Source organism: Antechinus flavipes, chromosome 5 (genome assembly GCF_016432865.1).
Source record: "Antechinus flavipes isolate AdamAnt ecotype Samford, QLD, Australia chromosome 5, AdamAnt_v2, whole genome shotgun sequence".
Taxonomy (NCBI): domain Eukaryota; kingdom Metazoa; phylum Chordata; class Mammalia; order Dasyuromorphia; family Dasyuridae; genus Antechinus; species Antechinus flavipes.
In genome coordinates, this window is record NC_067402.1 from 153728087 (window position 1) to 153750886 (window position 22800).

Here is a 22800-nt window from a genome sequence, read left to right on the forward strand (position 1 = left end):
TCTAATGTACTCTACTACAAATAAATGGATCTTCTTTTTATTTTATTTTATTTTTTTAAAACATTTTTATCATAGCTTTTTATTTACAAGATATATGCATGGGTAATTTTTCAGCATTCATAATTGCAAAACCTTTTGTTCCAATTTTTCCCCTCCTTCCCCCAACCTGCTCCTCCAAATGGCAGGTTGACCAATACATGTAAAATATGTTAAAGTATAAATTAAATACAATATATGTATACATGTCCATACAGTTATTTTGTTGTACAAAAAGAATTGGACTTTGAAATAGTGTACAATTAAACTATTACCACTCATATGAAAGAGTGTTCCAAATCACTATTGATCAGAGAAATGCAAACAAAGACAACTCTGTCTTTACACATCTGTCAGATTGGCTAAGATGACAGGAAAAAATAATGATGAATGTTGGAGGGGATGCAGAAAAACTGGGACACTGATGCATTGTTGATGGAGTTGTGAACCAATCCAAACATTCTGGAGAGCAATCTGGAATTATGCCCCAAAAGTTACCAAACTGTGCATACCCTTTGATCCAGCACTGTTTCTACTGGGCTTATATCCCAAAGACATACTAAAGAAGGGAAAGGGACCTGCATGTGCCAAAATGTTTGTAGCAATCCTGTTTGTAGTGGCTAGAAACTGGAAATTGAATGGATGCCCATCAAATGGAGAATGGTTGGGTAAATTGTGGTATATGAATGTTATGGAATATTATAGTTCTGTAAGAAATGACCAGAAGGATGATTTCAGAAAGGACTGGAGAGACTTGCATGAACTGATGTTAAGTGAAATGAGCAGAACCAGGAGATCATGATATACTTCAACAATGATACTGTATGAAGATGTATTCTGATGGAAGTAGATTTCTTTGACAAAGAGACCTAACTCAGTTTCAATTCATCAATGATGGATAGAAGCAGCTACATCCAAAGAAAGAACACTGAGAAATGAATATAAACTGTTTGCATTTTTGTTTTTCTTCCCAGGTTATTTTTACCTTCTGAATCCAATTCTCCCTGTGCAACAAGAGAACTGTTCAGTTCAGCATACATATATTGTATCTAGGATGTACTGCAACATATTTAACATATATAGGACTGCTTGCCATCTAGGGGAGGGGGTGGAGGAGGGAGAGAAAAATCGGAACAGAAGTGAGTGCAACGGATAATGTTGTAAAAAAATTACCCTGGCATGGGTTCTGTCAACAAAAAGTTATTATTAAAAAAAAAAAGAAAGAAATAGTGTACAATTAACCTGTGAAAGAAATCAAAAAAATACAAGAATTGGGAATTCTATGTAGTGGTTCATAGTCATCTCCCAGAGTTCTTTCCCTGGGTATAGCTGGTTCAATTCGTTACTGCTCCATTGGAAGTGATTTGATTCATCACATTGTTGAAGAGGGCCACATCCATCAGAATTGATTATCATATAGTATTGTTGTTGAAGTATATCATGATCTCCTGGTCCTGCTCATTTCACTTAGCATCAGTTCATGCAAGTCTCTCCAGTCCTTTCTGAAATCATCCTTCTGGTCATTTCTTACAGAACAATAATATTCCATAATATTCATATACCACAATTTATTCAGCCATTCTCCAACTGATGGGCATCCACTCTGTTTGCTGTTTCTGGACACTACAAAGAGGGCTGCTACAAACATTCTTGCACATACAGATCCCTTTCCTTTGTTTAGTATCTCTTTGGGATATAAGCCCAGAAGTAACAGTGCTGGATCAAAGGGTATGCACAGTTTGATAACTTTTTCAGCATAGTTCCAATCGCTTTCCAGAATGGCTGGATGTATTCACAATTCCACCAAGATGTATCAGTGTCCCAGTTTTCCCACATCCCCTCCATCATTCCACATTATCTTTCCCTGTCATTCTAACCATAATACTTGTCATTACTTGAAACAAATTCACCTCAATTTAAAAAAAAATTACTGTGGCTTTAGTTGTACAAACCAGGCTTACTTTTTATATGGCACATTGATACTCAAAAACCTCAAAAGCCAGAGATATTTGACACTAGACAAAAGCTTCCTCTTTGCTAATTATAAAGTGGCTTACACTAAAATGTTCTTTTACCATACATAACAATGTTTTTTCTCTATCATTTTTCTTGCTGTGATAATTTGCATTTGGCATAAGTTAATAATGAAAGTGTAAATAATTTAGGAAATAGAAATTTATATACGATAGGAAAATATATAAACAAATATAGTATAGAACTGAAAAGGAGATGGGGGAACATAAGGGAAATAATTGAATGGTATAGAATGTATTTTATAATAGCCTTATGATAGTTTTGAAATCTTTTAACATGTATTCTGAATTTCTAGTTTGAAAATCTTAAAATGCACAATAATGTGAAGGGATGGGAGGATTATTTTTTTTAATACTTACTCTGTTCCTCCATTCATAAGAATTTGAATTTCAAGACAATTTGAAGTTGTGCATATAACAATATACATTTGAAAATCTCTAGCACATTTAACAGTATCCTGCACAAGTACTAAATGAATTTATGTTGGATTATTTTTATTTTTAAGTAAGATGATGAGCCACCAAGATGGTAAACTAATCAGTAAACTGCTACATCTCTCCTATTTCCAAACAATCATAAAATAGCTCCTCAAGACATATCCATTAGACAGATTCAGCAGAACCTGAAAGGGGGTAGGGGTGAAAACTTTTAGCCCCAAAAAACCTGGGATTGACAGGAAAGATATGTCTTCCTCTGTGAAAGGGGAGTATAGGAAGCATCCAATAAGCCAGCAGCAAGTCCCACCTCAGCAAACTATACATAGATCCTAAGTCCCATTGTAGTGGAACAGGTAAATGCCAATACCAGCAGTCCCCACATGCCTCAGCAAAGCCAGGAGTCTCAGGAACTTCAACACAGCCTTAGGGAAACAGGCATCCTCCATGGCCAGATCTGCAGGTGCTTTAATGTGGCTTCAAGGAAATGCAGAAACATCCCATTAATCTTAGCACATGCCAGACATCTGCACCAGGACTCTAAATCAGCACCAAGTGAACTGCCAAACTGTTAAAGCCAAACCAGCCATTCCTACTCCATCCCCTCTACAAAGCACCAGAAATGAGTTTCCAGTGGGTCTCAGAGCAACATCAATGCAGCACTAGGCAAAGAGTCAGGTCCTGAAGACTCTGATATAAGACACTTCAAAAAACATTACAGTTAAATTTCAAAACTATCAGGTCAAGAAAAAATATTGCAAGTGGACAGAAAGGAACAATTCAAATATCAAGATCACGCTGGATTTAGCAACTGCAACAGTAAAGGACTGGAAGTCATGGAACATAATATTCTGGAAGACAAGAACTACAATAGAGAATCACTACCAGGTAAAATTAAGGATAATAGTTCAAGGGTGGAAATGGTCATTTAATAAAATATAAAGATTTTAAACTTTTATAAAAAAAAAAAAAAAGACCAGAACTGAACAAAAAAATGATCTCCAATATCAAGACTAAGGAAAAACCTAAAAAGGCAAAAAGGGAAAAGAAAACTTAAGGTATTCAATAGAGCTGTATTGTTTATATTCCTACATGAGAATATGATACTTGTAACTCTTAAAAATTGTGCTACTAATAATACAGCTAAAAGGATTATACATAGAGAGTACAGACATATGGGAAATAAAAAGTAATAAAGTAATGTCAATACGAAACACACATGCACCAAGTGGTATAGCATCCAATCTCAAAGGAGAAAGTTTGATTATATTAAATTGAAAAGGTTTTGCACAAACAAAACTAATGCATCCAACATTAGAAATAAAGCAGAAACCTGGGGAAGTGTCTCTGATAAAGGCCTCATTTACCATATAGATAAAGAACTGAATCAAATTTCTAAGAATACAAGTCACACCCAATTGAAAAATAGTCAAATGATATGAATAGATACTTTCCAGATAAAGAAATCAAAGCAATCTATATGTTTATAAAGTAATCTAAATTATTTTTGATTAGAGAAATTTAAATTACAACAGCTCTGAAATACCACCTCACAGCTATCAGACTGATCAAGATGACAAAAAAGAAAAATAAATGTTAAAGAGGATATATAAAAATTAGATAAGAACAATTTGAATTATACCAAATGGCAACCAAACTGTATATACACTTTGATTCAGCAATACCACTACGAGATCTATATCCTAAAGAGGTCATAAAAATGAGAATAATTTACATATTCAAAAAATATTAATAACAGCCATTTTCATGGTGGCAAAATATGGAAATTGAGGAAATGCCCATCAATTGGAAAATGGGCGAATAAACTGTGGTATGTGAATATAATAGAAAACTATTGTACAGTAAGAAATGATGAGTAGGCAGATTTCAAAAAACCTAGATAGATTTGTATGAACTGATACAAAGTTAAGTGAACAGAATCAGGAAAACATTGTAGTGTAGGGAAGACTAATATGATAATATGTTTTACATGATAGCACATATATAACCTATATTCAAAACTGTCTACATTTTAAGAAGAGGAGAGGGAGGGAAAAAAATTTGTAATTCAAAATCTTGTAAAAACTAAATGCTAAAAAAAGTATCTTGATGTAATTGGGAAAACAAAACACTATTTAAAAATAGTAAACATGCATTATGTATGATTTAGATTGTTGGTACATGGAAACTTTTTTCTAGGAACAAATTAGGTTAAAAATAATCCTACTTTGGGTGTTTTAAAAAAAAGGTTAATCACCACAAAGAAAAAGAAATATTAAATATTTAAGCCATTACTATGTCAAGTAAGTGAGTGTCATTTTTTTTAAGAAAGTGAGTACAATTAACATATAGTACTCAATTATTTCTAAACATTGAACATGAAAGTCCACATTAACTCCACAACTATTGGACATGAAAAAGTCGCTTTTTGGAGCAAATATGAATGGGCCAGTTAATGCCTCAAATCCTAGCCTACTGGTTAGGGTTCAAGCAATTTATTAAGTGACTATTATGAGTCAGATACTGTTACTCCTAAGCACACAAAGGAAAAAAGAAAAATTTACCTCCCTTCAAAGAAATTACAATTTAGTGAAGGTAGACAACTATATCTATCCATCTATCTATACAAATATATACACACATATATGTATATGCATATGTACAAAACACACACACACACACACACATATATATATGGCACATCTATATGCATGTATTTATGTGTGTGTTTATGTATGTAATGTAATATACATTACATACATATGTGTGTGTGTGTGTGTGTGTGTGTGTGTGTATGTGTGTGTATGATAAAAATATTTGTGGGAAAGTAGCTTTCCCACAGTGGTAGCTGAGTAATCAGTAAAGTTTTCATGAAGAAAGTGATCCTTGGGCTGAGCCCTAAAAGAAAGTAGAGATTCTGTGAGACAGAGATGAGAAAGAGTACATCCTAGGGATATAGCATAGCCAGGGCAAAGGCATGAAGTAAGAAGAACTGTTATATGTATAAAATAGTTAAAAGGTCATTTAGCCAGACTATATATGAGGAGGACTGAAAAAGTAGACTGGGAACAGGTTGGAAAAGGCTGGAAATGTTAAAGACAGGAGTCTATATATGTTGATTCCTGAGACAAAAATGAGTCACAACAATTTACAGAAAAGGGACTATTAGTCCTTCACTTTAGGAAAATCACTTGGGTAGGTGAATGGAAGATATATTGAGACTTGAAGCACAAAGGTCACTGGGGAAGTTACTATAAGAATAATGGCAAGACACCATGAAAACCTGAATCAGAGGTAAGTGTGTAAGTGGGAAAAGAGTAAAGCGAGATGAGAAAGGCTGTCATAGAGACAAAAATGACAAGATAAAGCTACTGCTTGGTTATGCCTGCCGAGTGACTGTAAGGGGTTGAGGATGATGCAAGGTTGTGAACCTGTGTGATAGGAAAGACCATGGTAGCCTTGACAAAAATAGGGAGATCTGAAGGAAAGGGAGAGATTTAAACTCTTATCTGGGGCAGGTTGAGTTTGAGATGACCACAGAATATGTAGTTTAAAATGTCTAAATGTCTAATATCACTTCTTAAAGTGAGATTGCAACAGGAAAGAGATAAGTGTGCTCTCTCTTTGTCTCTGTGTGTCTGTCTCTGTCTTTCTAATTTTCTATCTCTCTCTGTCTGTGTCCCTGTATCTTCTCTCTCTGTTACTCTGTGTCTCTTCAACCCTCTCTCCCTCCCTTCCTTCCTCTCTATCCCTCCTCTAAACACATACACCACACGTGTTTTAATATATATATATATATGTATGTATGTATATATATATATATATATATATATGAGATACATAAATTAAACTGCTTTGAGTTGATAAAATCACCAAAAGAAGAGTATCCAAGAGAAATTCCTGGAATATACATAAAGAATACAGAATATGAATCAGCAAAGAAGAATGAACAGTGGTCAGAAAAGCAGAAGAACCTAGATGGTGCTTACAGTAAAACATCACTAATAGAATTTGAATGTGCTTCTCTTGAACATAAAGTGATTCAACAATATTGAGTTTGTGCTGCCATAAGGTTTTGAGTATCCAGCAAGTTTCTCAGTGCTCTGCTATACAGAAAAATAACACACAGATGATTTATTTTAACAACTCAAAGTATCTCTATCTCCTCCCCCCACCATCTCACCCTGAATGGTAGCTTGCAAAAGCTATTTCTGCTGAGCAAACCAGCTGTGGCCCTTGATATTCTCCCAGAAGGGATTGCCAACTGAATATGAGACAGGACTCTGGCACACATCCCAAACCAGACTATGTTTTACAACTAATGATATACATTACAATAGCCTTGCCATGGAAAACACAAACCCATTGCCAATTACCTAGTTTCGGGCCAAAAGCATATCCATCTCAGGAGAATTTCTATCTACAGCTGGCATCCTCAATATAGTAAATGATGTCACTCTAATTTCAAAGCCAATGGAAGCCATGCCTAAAATGTTAGTAGGCCCTGGAATGCAATCAAGGACCAAAAAGTAGAGAACAATAACCAAAAAAAAAAAATAATAGAATTATTGATAACAGGAACTTGTCTGAAGCATTAATTGAAAAAAAAAGTCATGAAAAGAAATGATTATAAAAATAATGAATCACTGTATTAATAGATTGCCTTGTATTTCTAGGTCAAAACCAAATTTCTATTAATTATTATGCCAAGTGTTGAGGGTACAAAAACAAGCAAAAAAAAAAAAAAGATATTTTGTCTTCAAGAAGCTTATCTTTTAAGAAAAAGGCAACACAAATAGGGAGCTGAAAAAATGAAGGTGGAAGAAAAAGAAGAGACAAAGCATTCATTAAGTACCTATGTGGCATTTATTAAATAAATACTGTGATGAATAGAGCCAAGAGAAAATTTTACACAGCAACAAGATTATGTAATGATTAACTCTGATGGACATTGCTTTTTTCAACAATGAGATGAATCAGGCCAATTCCAACAGATTTGTGATATAGAGAGTCTTCTGCCTCCAAAAAGAGGACTGTAGAGACTGAATGTGAATCATAACAGTATTTTCACCTTTTTAGTTATTGTTCATTTTCTTTTTTTTCTTTCTTCTTTCTTATTTTTTTCCTTATTGATCTGATTTTTCTTGTGTAGCTTGATAAATGTGGAAATATGTATAGAAGAATTGCATGTTTAAATTATTGGATTACTTGCTGTATAGAGAAGGGAAGAAGGGAAAAGGCAGGGAAAAAAATTTGAACAGTCTTCTATAAGAGTGAATGTTGAAAAATAACTTTGCATGTATTTTCAAAATAAAAACCTATTATTAAAAATTTCCTAGAAAAACAAAATAAAGCTATATGTCACTAAAAAAGTAAATATTTTGTAATTATTATCTCAAATGATCTTAATAATCACCTTTAGAGATAAAAGCTATTATTGCCATTTTAAAGTCAGAAAAACTGAGGCAAACTTTTAGTGTACTGTCGCATTATAGTGTCATTTTTATTGTGGTTGAGGAGGAAGAAACCATTTTCTTTCTTATAAATAAATATTTCTTAGAGTTCTAAAGTTTCATATGTACTTTTCAGACCAAAAAGAACTAAAATAACAGGTTTTACCTTAAATGTTCATGAAGATAAACAGATTCTGAAAAGGATTTATTCAAACTGTTTACCTTTCTGCTACATATTAGTGTAATGGGAAGAGACTTAGAATTTCATAGGATCATAGATCAAGAGATAGGAAACTTAGAAGTCACCTAGTCCAAAACTTTAATTTTATAGATGAGGAAACTGGGTAGGTTAAAGGAGTTTGCCCAAGTTTATAGTCCACAATTAAGGCATTACTAATTTCTGCATCTAAGATGATTTTTCATTTCTCTATAGTCCTACAATAATTATCATCAATAATAATACATATTCTTCTATAAATGATTCCAGGATTATCTGAATTAGATATTAATCTAATTACATATTATTATTCAATATTAATTACATATAAAGTATTATATGTAATAGATTAAGAATGGGCTTGTATAATGTGATTTTAGGGTTAATTGTGTATTAAAGATTTAATATTATAGTCCCCATTTACATAAACAGCATGTAGCCTATATTTGATATCTCATATGGAGGATTTTAAAAATACAAAATAAAATAAAACTCAAAGTCCTCATATATATGTACATTTTATTTTTGTGGGGTTTTTTTGTGTGTGTTTTAAGTTTTGGTTTCAATTAAAATTCCTCTATTCTTCCCCCTCCCAAATCTTTCTTCTGGGTATGGGTGAAGGAAGAGAAAGGAGAAAATGCCAAAAGAGAGCGAAAAGAAACAAAATGCTCTTAACAAAATAATCATAGTCAAACAAAAAGCATTATCCATGTCCAAAAGTGCATGTCTTTTTCTGCACCCTGAGTTCAATATAATGTTGTGAGTTTTCTTCATCAACATCAGTCCTTTGCAGTCAAAGTTGATCATTGTAGGGATATAGTTTTCTAAGTCAAAAGTGATTATTTCAGGGAAACCAGGGAAGATTTCTATAAACTGATGCAAAATGAGCAGTCAGGAAATTTATTTAGGACTGATTTAATAACTAGATCTGACTGATTTTCAACACAACTAAGCCTATATCCTGAAGCTTCATACTAAAACTGATGAAAGACTCAAGGAAAACAATTCATTCAGGGTCTATATAACATATTATAAATGAAATAAAGTATATAAAGCTCTTTGCAAGCTATTTAAGGCCATTATTGAATAAAGCATTATACAAACATGAGCTATATGTGTTTAGCCATTAAGCAACTACATATATGTATTATGTATATACATTTTTCAAATATGTGTATGTATATATACATATATATGTGTACATATGAATGGCTGGTTGCACATATTAAAATTGTTAAAGAGTAAAGAAAATAAAATTGCACGTAAGCACAGCAAAAGAAAGTAAGGACATTTATTTTAATGAGACCAAGTCTTTTTCCTTCAAGCTATATATATATATATATATATATATATATATATATATATATATATATATATACATATATATATATATATATTTCCTTGTATTCATATATATATATATATATATTTCCTTGTATTCATATATATATATATTTCCTTGTATTCATATATATATATATATATATATATATATATATATATATATATATATATATGAATACAAAGAGAAAAATGGAAAGTGACTTTGTGGGACATAAAATATACCACACTTCACTGTTTCCACATAAGATCAGGACAAGGATATAACACACCCATCTCTAACTATTTTTAAACAAATTTCCTTCTAATTTTGAAGACTATGCTCTCTTGATATCATTATATCAATTCCCACTGTTTTCAAAAATTTCATTAAGCTCACAGACTCACTTTAATTGGCAGATTAAAAAATGATGTTGATGTTTACAGATAGAAAAGCAAAGCTTATCCAAAGGAAAAGAAGAGAGATGGAGGTAGGGATTAGCATTTAGGTTTCTTTTGCCTACATGTCTCATCACACTGGTGACAGACGTTTCTGAACTGCTGTCATGCCACTGGTCAAACATAAAACAAACTAATCATTCACACATGTTTCTATAAAACATAGACAGATCTTTATGTATCTGCACAAAAATGAGACCCCCAAGGTAGTTATCTTCCTCTCAATATCACTGAATTATCATTAAGAGTTTTTTTTAACATTTTTTTACATATCTGTGCATATATAAAATGTTCAACCTTTGGTTTGTGTATGAACTGGACACACATTTTCATCTTATATTCTTTCTTATATTTAAAGATTGGACTGTTTCAGCTACAATGCATTTTCAATGCTTTGGCTTCATGTGGTTGTTTTTAAGGCACTGAAGACATCATTTATAGTGAGAGAGAAGGGAAAATGCAGTTTAGTGTCAGCTCTGCTGTCTTTGACTAATCTGTAAGCCACCCACTTTAATGCCTCTTCATAAATAATTCAAATTTTAATTATGTTACCAGCCTCTGACCTGAAGAGAAATGGAGACTGGAAAAGGGGAGGGGTAGAATAGGGGAAAGCCTATCAGTTGAATCAAATTTTGCCTCCAATAAATGAACTGCTATTTCAAACCTCTACTTCTCTACTCTAGGTGCACCTGCTTCCTCATCCATGATTTTATTTTGAAATAAAATTGATTGCCTCACAAATGCAAGGGAAATGGTAGAGGAAAGCTGAAGTGTTTTTTTCCCTAAAGTTTCTTATTATAATGTCTTATAAATATAAGTGAATGTCTAAATTACAACAGATTCTCCTAAGTAGATATTTAATTATATATTTATGGACAAGATTTCCCTTGTTTCCAAACCTTTCCTCCAATCTCTTTCTTAGAGAGGCAGAGAAAAAGATAGATACCTTCTTGACAGATCAAAATGCTGATTTACATAGCAGGCCAATGGAGACATCATTTTACTGTACATCCATGCATTAGTACAGTAGGGAAAAATATTTAAAGCCTTCCTTCTCCTATACTCAGACCTCATATGTAGCTATTCAAAGTCCTGCTGCCAATTTTATTCTGACTGGGTAGACTTCACAAAATACGACTGCATCTGTCATACAGAAAGCTGGCCAAAGTAGATCTGTCAACATATACATGGGTGAATGATCTCCTACCACCATCATCCATCTCTTAATTGCACTAGGTCTTTCAATTCACAGTTGAACATCTGCTCATTAAATTAAGGTACCATTTCTCAAATTGAAATGCTCAATTGTGCCATATATGTATATACATATATACACACATATATATTTCCCCAGAAATATTGCCTTATAATTTTTTCTGAAAAGAAATATCAGTTATTTTAAAACTTAGGCATCTGGGGCCAAATTTGATCCATGTATTATTAATCTATATTTTTCAATCTGTGTCTTATCGGTATATTTTTCATGTATTAATAAAAAATAATTTTATTTTTACTCTAGAAAATAGAAAAATTAATTCTTAGAAATCACCTTTTTTTCAGGGAAAATCATATTTTCCCTAAAGACCCGACTTTCTAAAGCAATGCTCTTGCTGAAAATTTTTCCAAGTACTATATGAAAATTAGGAGGGCCTCTCATATATGTATGCTTAATAAATATTCTATTTCCAAAAACCAGATGGGTTTAAAAAATATTGTTCTACTTAAATTATTCTTTAAAATGGCAAGCATTTTCTCAATTTTATGTTTTATCTCCTATTTAAAAAGAACGCAAACTAGGGATTGAAAAGAAAAAGGATCACTGAAATCTTTTGCCCATCATAATTTGGATAATACAACTCTAAGGACTTCAGAGCTGTCTGCTCACTGCCAAAATAAACAAGAGGAAGGTAGGAAAAATAAAGCAATCACTCACTAATTTTAAGACATGAATTTATTTTGTTGTAAAACCGACTAGTTGTTTTAGCATTAATAAATATCAGTAAGTAGAAATAATACTTTGGACATAAAATGGATTCTTAATAATACACTCTTGCAGAGAAAAAGTAGATCCCTATTCAATCACTCCATTTGGAAAATTTAGGAGGGACTCATCAATTCTGAGAAGTCTATCTGGTTGGGTTTTCTCTTTAATCAGATTCAGAAATGATAAGGGACCCAGTGTTCTAAATTATCATAAAGCATCAACATCTTCAAAGATCACAGCAGATATGACTTGCCTTTCTTAAGAGAAATAATTGTCTTGGAAATAGTTTTTAGATGATTTAAAACTCAATTAAATTAACACTGGTGTTGATATTTATCTGATACAAATACATAATTTACCATAAGGTCAACTGTAGAAACTTTCAGAAAGAAACACTTCACAAAGTCTGAAATTATTCTAAGAACCTTTTTTTTGAGTTCATTTCGTAGAGAAAAAAAAGGTCAGTATACTCAACTAAAATATTTTTGATATTTTCCTGTGTCTAGAAATACTGTGAATATTTTTAAAGCCTTTTTAAAACCCATTTTAATTCTTTCCTAATCACTTGGAAATTTTAATGCCCTAAAAATAAAAGAAGCATAATTTGGAGTCTTTATTTTACATGCACAGATTCAGCAAAACATTTTTGGTAAAGATGAAATACAATAATACTATAACATTATACTGTAGGAAAACAGCTACATTGCTGGTAGAATTGAATGCCTAGATAATCTCACTAAAATACATTTGGCAATTTCAACTAAGATTCAGAAAACAGGGTGTGTCACTACAAAGATTATATTTTAAAATTTTCTTTTAGAGGAAGGGTATCAAGGAAGGAAGAGTTCTAGGCTACGTCATTGGTATAGAAAATTCCTCATATCAATCATGCAGATACCTCTAAAGATGCAGTTCTATAGCTATTCTGTAAATTATCATATTGGAGAGTTGCATGAAGGTATTAAAAAATTAAGGGACTTGCCTAGGGTCACAAAGCTAGTAAATGGCAGAAGTAGTTCTTGAATCCAGGTCTTCCTGATTCAGAAGTCCATTCGCTAAGGACCATTTCACATTCCTGTACTTATACAAGAGGAAAAGTGTATCTCTCCAAAAATACCCTACTTTACTTACAATACTAAGGTGGGAAATAGAATGATTCTCTATACCCAACAATTGAGAAATGATTGAAGAAATAGCAACATACCAATGTAAAGGAATAAATGCACACACACATAAAATAATCACTGCTAGACATACATACAAAATGATTAATAAGACAACAAATTTAGATAGCTCTGATTTAAAAATAAGAATACAAGATTTTAAGTAAACAAAGAGAAAAGAAATCTAAAGAGGGTCACAGTACAGATATGTATTTTTGTCAAGATGCTTTTACCGAAGGATTATTGGACAGCTCAGCAGAGTTTCAAGTCAGGATTCAGAATGATCTGAGTTCAAATGTAGCCTCAGACTCTTGTCAGCAGTATGACTCTGGACAAATTGCTTAGCTTTATTTGCCTTGGTTTTCTCATTGGCAACATGAGCCAGAGGAGGAAATGGTAAACTACTCCAGTATCTTTGCCAAGAATACTCTTAAGAGGGTTCATGAAGAGTGAGACATAACTGAAACGTCTGAGCACCACCACCACCATCATAGGATTATCAATTTCAAGTGGGAAGATACCTTCAAAGCCATCTGGTAGAACTCCCTCCTTTCACAAATGAGAAAACACAACTCTGACAGGTTAAATAAGTAACTTGCTCAAGTTCACAGGGGTAACAAAATAGCAGCACTAAGATTCGAACAAAGATCCTTGCTTCCTATCAGTTTCCTTTCCACATTGCAATATTTTATTGTGCCTCATGCTGCTTTTGTCATTTTATTTTTAATAATATGAATCATTATAATAATTACATAGATTCATGTAAAGTATCATTACATATTGTGTTTGCTTCTATTTGTAGAGATTATTTAAATGACTTATTTCAAACATTTAATTTAAGCATTATTTTAAAATGGATATTGATAATCAACTTTACCAGGAAATTAACACATAAAAAATAGGAGATTCTCTCTCAAATTCTTCAGATGAAATCTCTAAGCTAATTTAGCTAAATTCAAATAAGCCTTTACACTTCATCTACTTTATTCAAGGCAATTGCAGAGTAGGATTAAACACCATTCTCAATAACATTTTGGATACAAATTTAAAAAATGTTTCACTTGTGTAGCTTTTCAGCACCAATCCTGTTAAAATCCCACTCTGACTGTTTGCAAATAGTACTCAATGTGCTTAGCATTTATTTTTAGAATTTTCCTACACTACTTTAATGTATAAAATCATGCATAGACAAGTTATTATTAAGGTTGTATCATTTCTGTTTCTTTAAAATTCAATAAAAGAAATTATTATAACTAAGGAGGGGGCTGGAGATATAATTTCACATATATAAATACATATTTATATGTACATACATATAGGGAGAAAATTAATATAATTTTATAGATTTTAAATTTCTATAATTTTCACTGTTTTAAAAGAAAACATCGAGTTTGGCACGCCTTGCCTTGATCAAAAGAAATTCATAATTGTAATTTAAGAATACTTATGCATTTTTAAAATGTAAATCTGTGTTATAAATAGACAATACCAAAGACTTCTTTATAGTATCTCAAATCCTACATTGAAGAAAATGCTGGGATTATTGAGCCAGAGGATTCACCAAAGAACCTATTCACATCTATCATCTCAGTAATAAAGGGAAAATAATTTTCAAAATTTGGCTTTGAGAATTCTATTCTACCTTTTAGATTGTGTTGCAGTTAACTTGTTAACTTTTTAAAATATGCAAAATTATATATTGACACATTTCCATAGGACAAGTAATCTCCGCTGCATATATACACATATAATACACATATATGACACATGTACAGAATACACATATACACATGTACAGAATGCATATATATGAGATATTTATTAATATATATACACACACAAATATGCTTTCAGGTTAGTGTGTATGTACAATAAGCATTTTTAAATTTTATGAATATGATATATATATATATCATACCACATATGACATGCAAATATCATTAATGTAAATTACTTATAAATTTTCTTGTATCTACAACAATAATAAAAATGGCTAGGCATTACAAAATAGTTTAAGGCTTTCAAATCACTTTATCAGCATAATTGCATTTGATCTTCACAACAATCAAATAAGACAGGTGTTATAATCTCCATTTTACTACTAAAGAAACTGATTCTCAGAAGGACAGAGTTAAAAACTTAGTTAAGTATCTGAATCTGTATTTGCATTCAAGTCTGTCTGACTGCAAGTCTAAAGCTCAATACACTGCACCACCAAATTTCCAATGGCTTATTAAATGCAAACCTCTGTACCAGGTGCTGGGGATAGACACTAAGAGGGTCCTGGCTTTCAGGATGCTCATATTCTAATGTGAGAAACAAAATATATTAATGACTTCAGCTGCAAATTAAACAGAAAATCTTAGAGATCTTTATGGTACTGAATCAAAGCAGATGATAATTTAACTCCATTAATGTCTTTTCCATTAATAAAATTATATCAGTTTTTGATGTTAAACCATTTGATAATGTCAAAGATTTGGCCAAACTTTCTTTTCTTAATTTTCAGTAGCTATGGCTGCTGCTGAAGTAGAATCTATATCAACTAAATAAATATTTACTAAATTTTATCTCCAGACCTGATTAAGTACGCTAATTTTTTTTTATTTACAAGTTCCTTTTTATTATACTGAGTGCAACAATACTTTTCTAGACATCTGTAGTTTTCCCCAAAACCATTTAGTTATGATTGTGTCATAATGCATATGGTATTTTAGAAGTTTTCTATATTCAACTTATACTTTTTGGTCAAATGTATTTGATTGAATTGGTGAATTTGGTTCATAAAATGAATTCATTGCAAAATTAACATATAAAGTGTAGACATCACTAAAGAAATTTTTTATTCCATCTTCTTATCATATCATAAAGCATAATAAATCTCATATGGTCTGCAGTAACAAAAGCAGAAATAAATCACTTGTTGAATTTATTCACAGTTTTCAGGTACATGTTGTAAGACAGCCAAATATTTTCAACTATTAGGTCATGGGCTGTATGAGCTATGAACTGGTTCAAATGATGATGATCATTCTTAGATTCACTTTTACAGCTGTTAGAAATTTCATTTGAAAAACTGAATTATCATGACATACAAATACAAAGAAGAGCCTTCCAGACATTGTCTCCAAAGCACAGGTCCGATGGGTAGGAGGTGGCCTCTGTACTGACTGCCCCAGACAGCTTCCTTACTCAAGACAGTTAAGTCTCCTGTCCCTTAACTTTTCATTGCCACTTTCTATATTGGCTGCATCTTTGTTTCACCAATCTTTGAAATAGTCATTATGGAAAGTGGTAGTGAAAAGTTATATGCAAATATTTTATATATATAATATATATTTAAATATGTATATATAAATATCCACACACACATATATATATTTTAAAAGAACCTTTAATGATGACTACCAAAAAAGTATATGCAACAGATGTCTTTACAGTAAAATATTTCTATTTATAATCAATTTCTATATCCCTGGAAATAAAAGTCTACAAATCATTTTAATCTGAAAAATATTTATTCAATGATAGAGGTAGCATTTAAGATTATGAACTGTTAATTAATTAACCCAGCACAAGTGAAAAACTCCATCAGAAAAATACACCAATTTCCAACATGTCCTGTCTTAAGCCATTCCCTTCCCATCTCTTTATTAATACCATGGTTTCATGTCTGGAAATGGAACTAACTCTGGATTTGTATTGTACTTCTACCTTAGATTCTGTGATGCTTACAAGTAATTTTAAAAAGCTGTATCTAGGTTTATTTTTTTTAAGTAGAAAAGTCAGGAAGCACAGCAGTTTCAAATCAGGGGGAAATGCTTGACAAGTTCATTTGGCATTCATAACCAAGTCTCTTTGGTTCTCTATTTCAAGTTATAATGCCAAATGGAACTACTCTCAATTTTACTTTGGCACTATTGTAGGAAATTTTTAGTATAATCAATTTTTTTGGCATTGGCAAGAAAATCTTGATATATTCTTTAAATCTCTCTTTCAAATTGCCTTCACCCATAATAACAACCATACAATTCTGAATTTAGTTGGAAGGGACCTCAATAGCCACTTAATCCAAGTCATACATAAAAAAGAACAGCCAATATAACTTACTGAATAAGTGGACATCCATTTCGGTTTGAAGACCTGCAATTATAGGGAAAACCACCACCTCCCAGACAATTAAGCTGTAACTGTGAGAGAGTTTTTCCTATCATGAAGTCTAAATTTGCTTTCGCAAATTCTACTAATTCTTCCTTTTTCACTCCTCTGGTGCCAAAAGGAACAAAACAAAATCCTCTTCCATGTGAAGGTTCTTCCTGTAGTTAAAGATGCTCATCATGTGCTTATCCTTACCTAAGTCTTGTTTTCTCTAAATATGCTCAGTTTCTTAAATTCATTTTAATATACTTTGGAATCAAACCCCTTTTCAAACCTACTTTCCCTCCCCTCCTCTTGGACTATCTAAAACTTATAGCTATTTTTCTCAAAAAATGGAACCTAAAATAGAATACAAAGGTCCAAATGTGATTTAAACAGAGAAGAGTAGAGAAAGACTATCACACACTTATTCCTAGAAATCATACATCTCAATACAACCTAGTATTGTGTTGATTATTAAGACTGCCTCACTACACTATTGATTCAGATTTTCTATGTAGAATCCCAAGGGGAAGACAAGTCATAAGTATCAGTGTAAGGTTTTTCATTCTCTCTTTGAGATAACCCAAGGTCATTCATTCTCCTAGCATCTGTTAAGGACTGCAAGAGGCAGAACTGTCTGTGCATATCAATTGGCTAGTGTCTGTATTGACTGTTTCCAGCTTTCTTTTTATTTCACTACTAAATATCATACAAGCTCTTTTCTTATTCCCTCAATTAGAATTTCATCTACATGTCCATCTGGGCCCAACAGCCCACAAACCATAAGAGAAGAGATAAGATCCATTGTCTTGTCCATGTTCACTAACTCTGAAGAGACTACAAAATATTGCAATATTATACCCTCACTGTCATCAATGAACTACTATACTTAAAATCCTCAAAATAGATATTTGAAGGAAGAATTTGTAAATAGCCCCTTGTTTCCCATTAATCCCCATCTTGAAACTCCTGAAAAGGAGGGAACATCTCTTACAGATGTCATAGTTGCAAAGGAGGGAGGGAAATAAAATGCAATTAAAAGGGTGGGGGCTAGCAAACCACATTTGAAGTTGTCATACCAGCTCTTCAATCTGGAAAATGACCACATCATCACACAATTTCAGATCCAAATGTGCATCCTCCAATATTAAGAAAATAATATCCCTTAATATTAAACATAAAGAAAATAATATCCTAAAGCTTTTTTTATCCATGTTGGTTTTATGCATTGGTTTCACCCTTTCCCACTTTCTAGGGTGAAGTTGAATTACCACATAATCATTTTTTTTAAAAAGTCATCAAATTAAGAAACTGAATTACTTCAGAGAGACTGATCAAGTTCTGTTTGATTTTTCTAGCAACTGCAGAAAAAAATCATTTCAATTGCTTCAAAGAGTGATTCTACTTGATTGCCTTCTCAGAATTCTTCCATCCTTTGCTTTCTATGACTTTTTGCTGACCCATGTCTCTTCTTGACTCTGGAATCTGTTATGTCTACATTTAATTTTCCTCAGTCTTCCATAGTTATCTACTAAGCCTAGTCTTCACTTTGGTCTTCTTATTCTATCCTTCACTGCTCATTGATCTTATTCACATGACACAAAAAAGAAATGATGAATGGAGAAATCAAGTAGTTATAAGTTGTGGAAATGTGAATTTAAGAGAAGTCAAGTATAAAGTCTTCATATTTGTCAAAAAAGCAGAAGAGAAGTTCTGGTGCTGAGTATCTTTTCTATCACTGTACAAATACTTTTCAGATTGAAATGATTTGACAATTTCTTTCTTACAACAAAGAAATGAGAAATTAGGTATAAATAAAAATATGTTTATCCACCCGTAGAGGGTCATAGTCAGTGGGGAAACTCTGGGTAGACTATAAGATCCTTCAGCCCAGAGGGAACCTGCTGACAATGTCTGATTCAGCTCCCCATCTCCCTTAAGGGCTCTAGGCCTTCCTGAGAAGTCAGGGGGAGGTGACAATCTGTGTTAAGATTGAAGCAGAGTGATACCAGGTGGAAGAATGATACCAGGTGGCAAACTACATACAATAGCAAGTTGTTTATGTGGTCCCACATGCTCGGTGTTGTTTTGGTTACATTATAAAAAGGGGAAAGCCCTTGAAATAAAGGGACTCCATTTTTCTACCATCCTCAGAAGTCCCACCTCATCACTTTCCCACTAGGAAGGTATGTCTTAATCACCCCAGTGTGAGGGCTCTAGAAAGCAACGGTTTGTTTTATCACCTTAAATTGGGGGCTCTAGAAAGCGGGACATAACATGCAGCAAAGATTGGGCCTTGACAAGATTATAAAAAAGTGAGAGTATCACTTTACTTTTTTTTTTTTTTTTGACATTTTCTTCACAGCACAAACACAAATCAGTTTAGCTTTATAGCAACTACTACTGACTTATTAATATCACTCTGTTTTAGTAAGAACTTTATACCCATAAAATCAGGTAGGTGGTACAGTGGACAGAGTGCTAGGGCTGGAGTCAGGAAGACTCATCTCTCTGAATTCAAATCTATTCTTAGACACTTATTAGCCATATTATCTATCCTCAGCAAGTCATTTACCCTGTTCACCTCAGTTTCCTTATCCATAAAATGAACAGTAGCAGGAAGGAGCAAACCACTTTCATATCTTTGCCAAGAAAACCCCAAGTGGTCCCATAAAGAGTTTAACACAACAGAATTTAATTTAAACTTATAAAACATTTCATTTAATCCTCACAACAACAATAAAAAAAAGCTTTTCAGTTCAGATCTGGATACAAATTATTGAAAAAAACAGAGTTAAGAGTAAGAAAATGGACTCTAGTTCTTTATTGGGAAACTCTTTATTTGTAAATTAGAAATTAAAAAAAAAATCCTGCCTTACCTAAATCAGGACAGAGGCATTGTTTGATAAATAATTGTCAATCTAAGTTTTAAAATGTTTTTTCAAGATAATGCTGAATGTTGGAGGGGATGTGGGAAAACTAGGACACTGATACATTGTTGGTGGAATTGTGAATACATCCAGCCATTCTGGAGAGCAATTTGGAACTATGCTCAAAAAGTTATCAAACTGTGCATACCCTTTGATCCAGCAGTGTTTCTACTGGGCTTATACCCCAAAGAGATACTAAAGAAGGGAAAAGGACCTGTATGTGCCAAAATATTTGTGGCAGCCCTGTTTGTAGTGGCTAGAAACTGGAAATTGAAAGGATGCCCATCAATTTGAGAATGATTGAATAAATTGTGGTATATGAATGTTATGGAATATCATTGTTCTGTAAGAAATGACCAGCAGGATGATTTCAGAAAGGCCTGGAGAAATTTATATGAATTGATGCTGAGTGAAATGAGCAGGATCAGGAGATCATTATATACTTCAACAACAATACTATTTGATGATGAATTCTGATGAACATGCCTCTCTTCAACAATGAGATGAACCAAATCAGTTCCATTTGTTAAACAATGGATAGAACTAGCTATACTCAGTGAAAGTACTCTGGGAAAAGAGTGTGAACCACTACATAGCATTTCCAATCCCTCTGTTTTTGTCTGCCTGCATTTTTGATTTCCTTCTCAGGTTAATTTTACCTTATTTCAAAGTCTGATTCTTCTTATGTAGCAAAATAACAGTATAAATATGTATACATATATTGTATTTAACATATACTGTAACATATTTAACATGTATTGGTCTACCTGCCCTCTGGGAGAGAGGGAGGAAGAAGGAGGAGAAAAGTTGGAACAGAAGGTTTTGCAAGGGTCAATGCTGAAAAATTATCCGTGCATATATCTTGTAAATAAAAATCTATAAAAATGTTTTTTCAATTAAAAATTTCTCCCTCTCCTAAAAAAAAAGGAACAGATGACCAAAACACACATTCCATAAATACACAAAAAAGCAAAACAAATCCCCACAGAAGCTATGTCATGAAACGATTTTGAAAAAATAGGTGTGGTACGGATGTAGAATATGATTATATTTACTTTAACTGAAATCTAAGGAATACCAAATCCTATATGAGCAGGACACTGGACAAAAACAAGGAATAGCATGCTTAATTCATAAAGAAAAAAAAACTACAGAACTATCCCCCATCTTGAAACATTTATTTTGCATATAAACACAATTCCTCAAAATTAAATGAAAAACTGCCCATTGGAAGCTTGTTTTAGAAAGATTAATCATTAATTGACTTTTACAGAAATCTTAAAACTCACTCTTGAAGAACATGGCAAACTACTTTAGCAACTTTGCCAAAACAAAACAAATGGGATCAAAGAATCAGACATAACTGAAAAATGACTGAAAAATAACAACAACAAAAACTCATCTCAACAATAAACCATAAAATTTAATTTATGATTAAAACCTAAATATGCACAATAAAATAATTCCTTTAATGGATCAATCTAAGATTTTTTTTAAGGTTCATTTTATATGTCTTCTGAGGACCATGAAAGAGCAATTGAATAACAAAACAAAAGACCTGGCTTGTTTGTAACTATAATCAGAGAAACTGAATATTCCTTTGTATTTAGCTAAGAGAGCTTGATACCTTTACCTGTGGCTAACTGGAAATAGTTATTCAAAATTTTATTTGTCCTTTCATATTGAACAAAATGGCCTATCAATAATTCAAAGAGCAGAGCTTGCTGAGCATTCTGTTTCAACCAAAACAACAAACTGGCATTGAAGCTTGGCATAGCAGATTGATAATACACCAGCCAGCAGTTCACATTTCAGTTTTCTACTGCCTGTTTGCTTTAATCACAAGATACCTTTATGTGCTCTACACAGATTAACCTAAGAAGCTATGGACTCCAAATGCCTCACTCTTTTGCTGTAAGGACAATTATCAGGATAACAGAAGGTAAATGTTTTTCTCCCAATAATCCTTCATCAAGCAAAATTAGCCATGTAGAAATGTCTTAATTTATATTCTAGCATAAAGTAGAATTATATAGCAGCAATTTTCTTAGTGCTCTTGGAAAATGTTATATAATAGACACTCAGGCAGATACCTAGATGCCTCAATAGACAAATAAATATGGTATAAATGAAATATCATGAAATGGGTGAGATAAAAAAGATGAAAATAGACTAACAGATAAAAGGGCATTCACTAATTACTAGGAACCCTTAATAACCTGCATACATGCTACTGAAATAAGAAAACACAAATGAGCTAATGCAAGAGAATTATGAAAAAAGAGTCAATGGCATGGAAAAAGATAACAAAATTTTTCTAAGAAAAATAATTCCCCCCCTCCCAAAAAATTAAAATTGGCCAAAAATGGGGAAAAGTACAAAATTAGAATTGAAGAAGTGAAATCATAACTCTATGACAAAACAAAATTAAAAAAAAAAACTATGAAAGAACAGAAGATAATGTGCAATTTCTCATTGGAAAATAGATCTGTAAAATACAGGAAGTTGGACCAATTGATCTTTCAGTACCATTTCTAAATGTCATGGTTCTCCAAATCATTTAATAACAAATCATTTAATAATAATCATTATAGTTCTTTTCTTTCTTACAAAATTTTCATCATTCTTTT

The 22800-nt window shown here is 32.4% G+C and overlaps 1 protein-coding gene and 1 pseudogene across 4 annotated transcripts in view; both read right to left on the bottom strand.

Annotated features, from left to right (window-relative positions):
* The window catches only part of CACNA2D1 (calcium voltage-gated channel auxiliary subunit alpha2delta 1), a 688069-nt gene that overhangs the window by 449069 nt on the left and 216200 nt on the right, over positions 1 to 22800 (bottom strand). The window lies entirely within an intron of this gene.
* Positions 15836 to 16222, bottom strand: LOC127564748 (trafficking protein particle complex subunit 2-like; annotated as a pseudogene).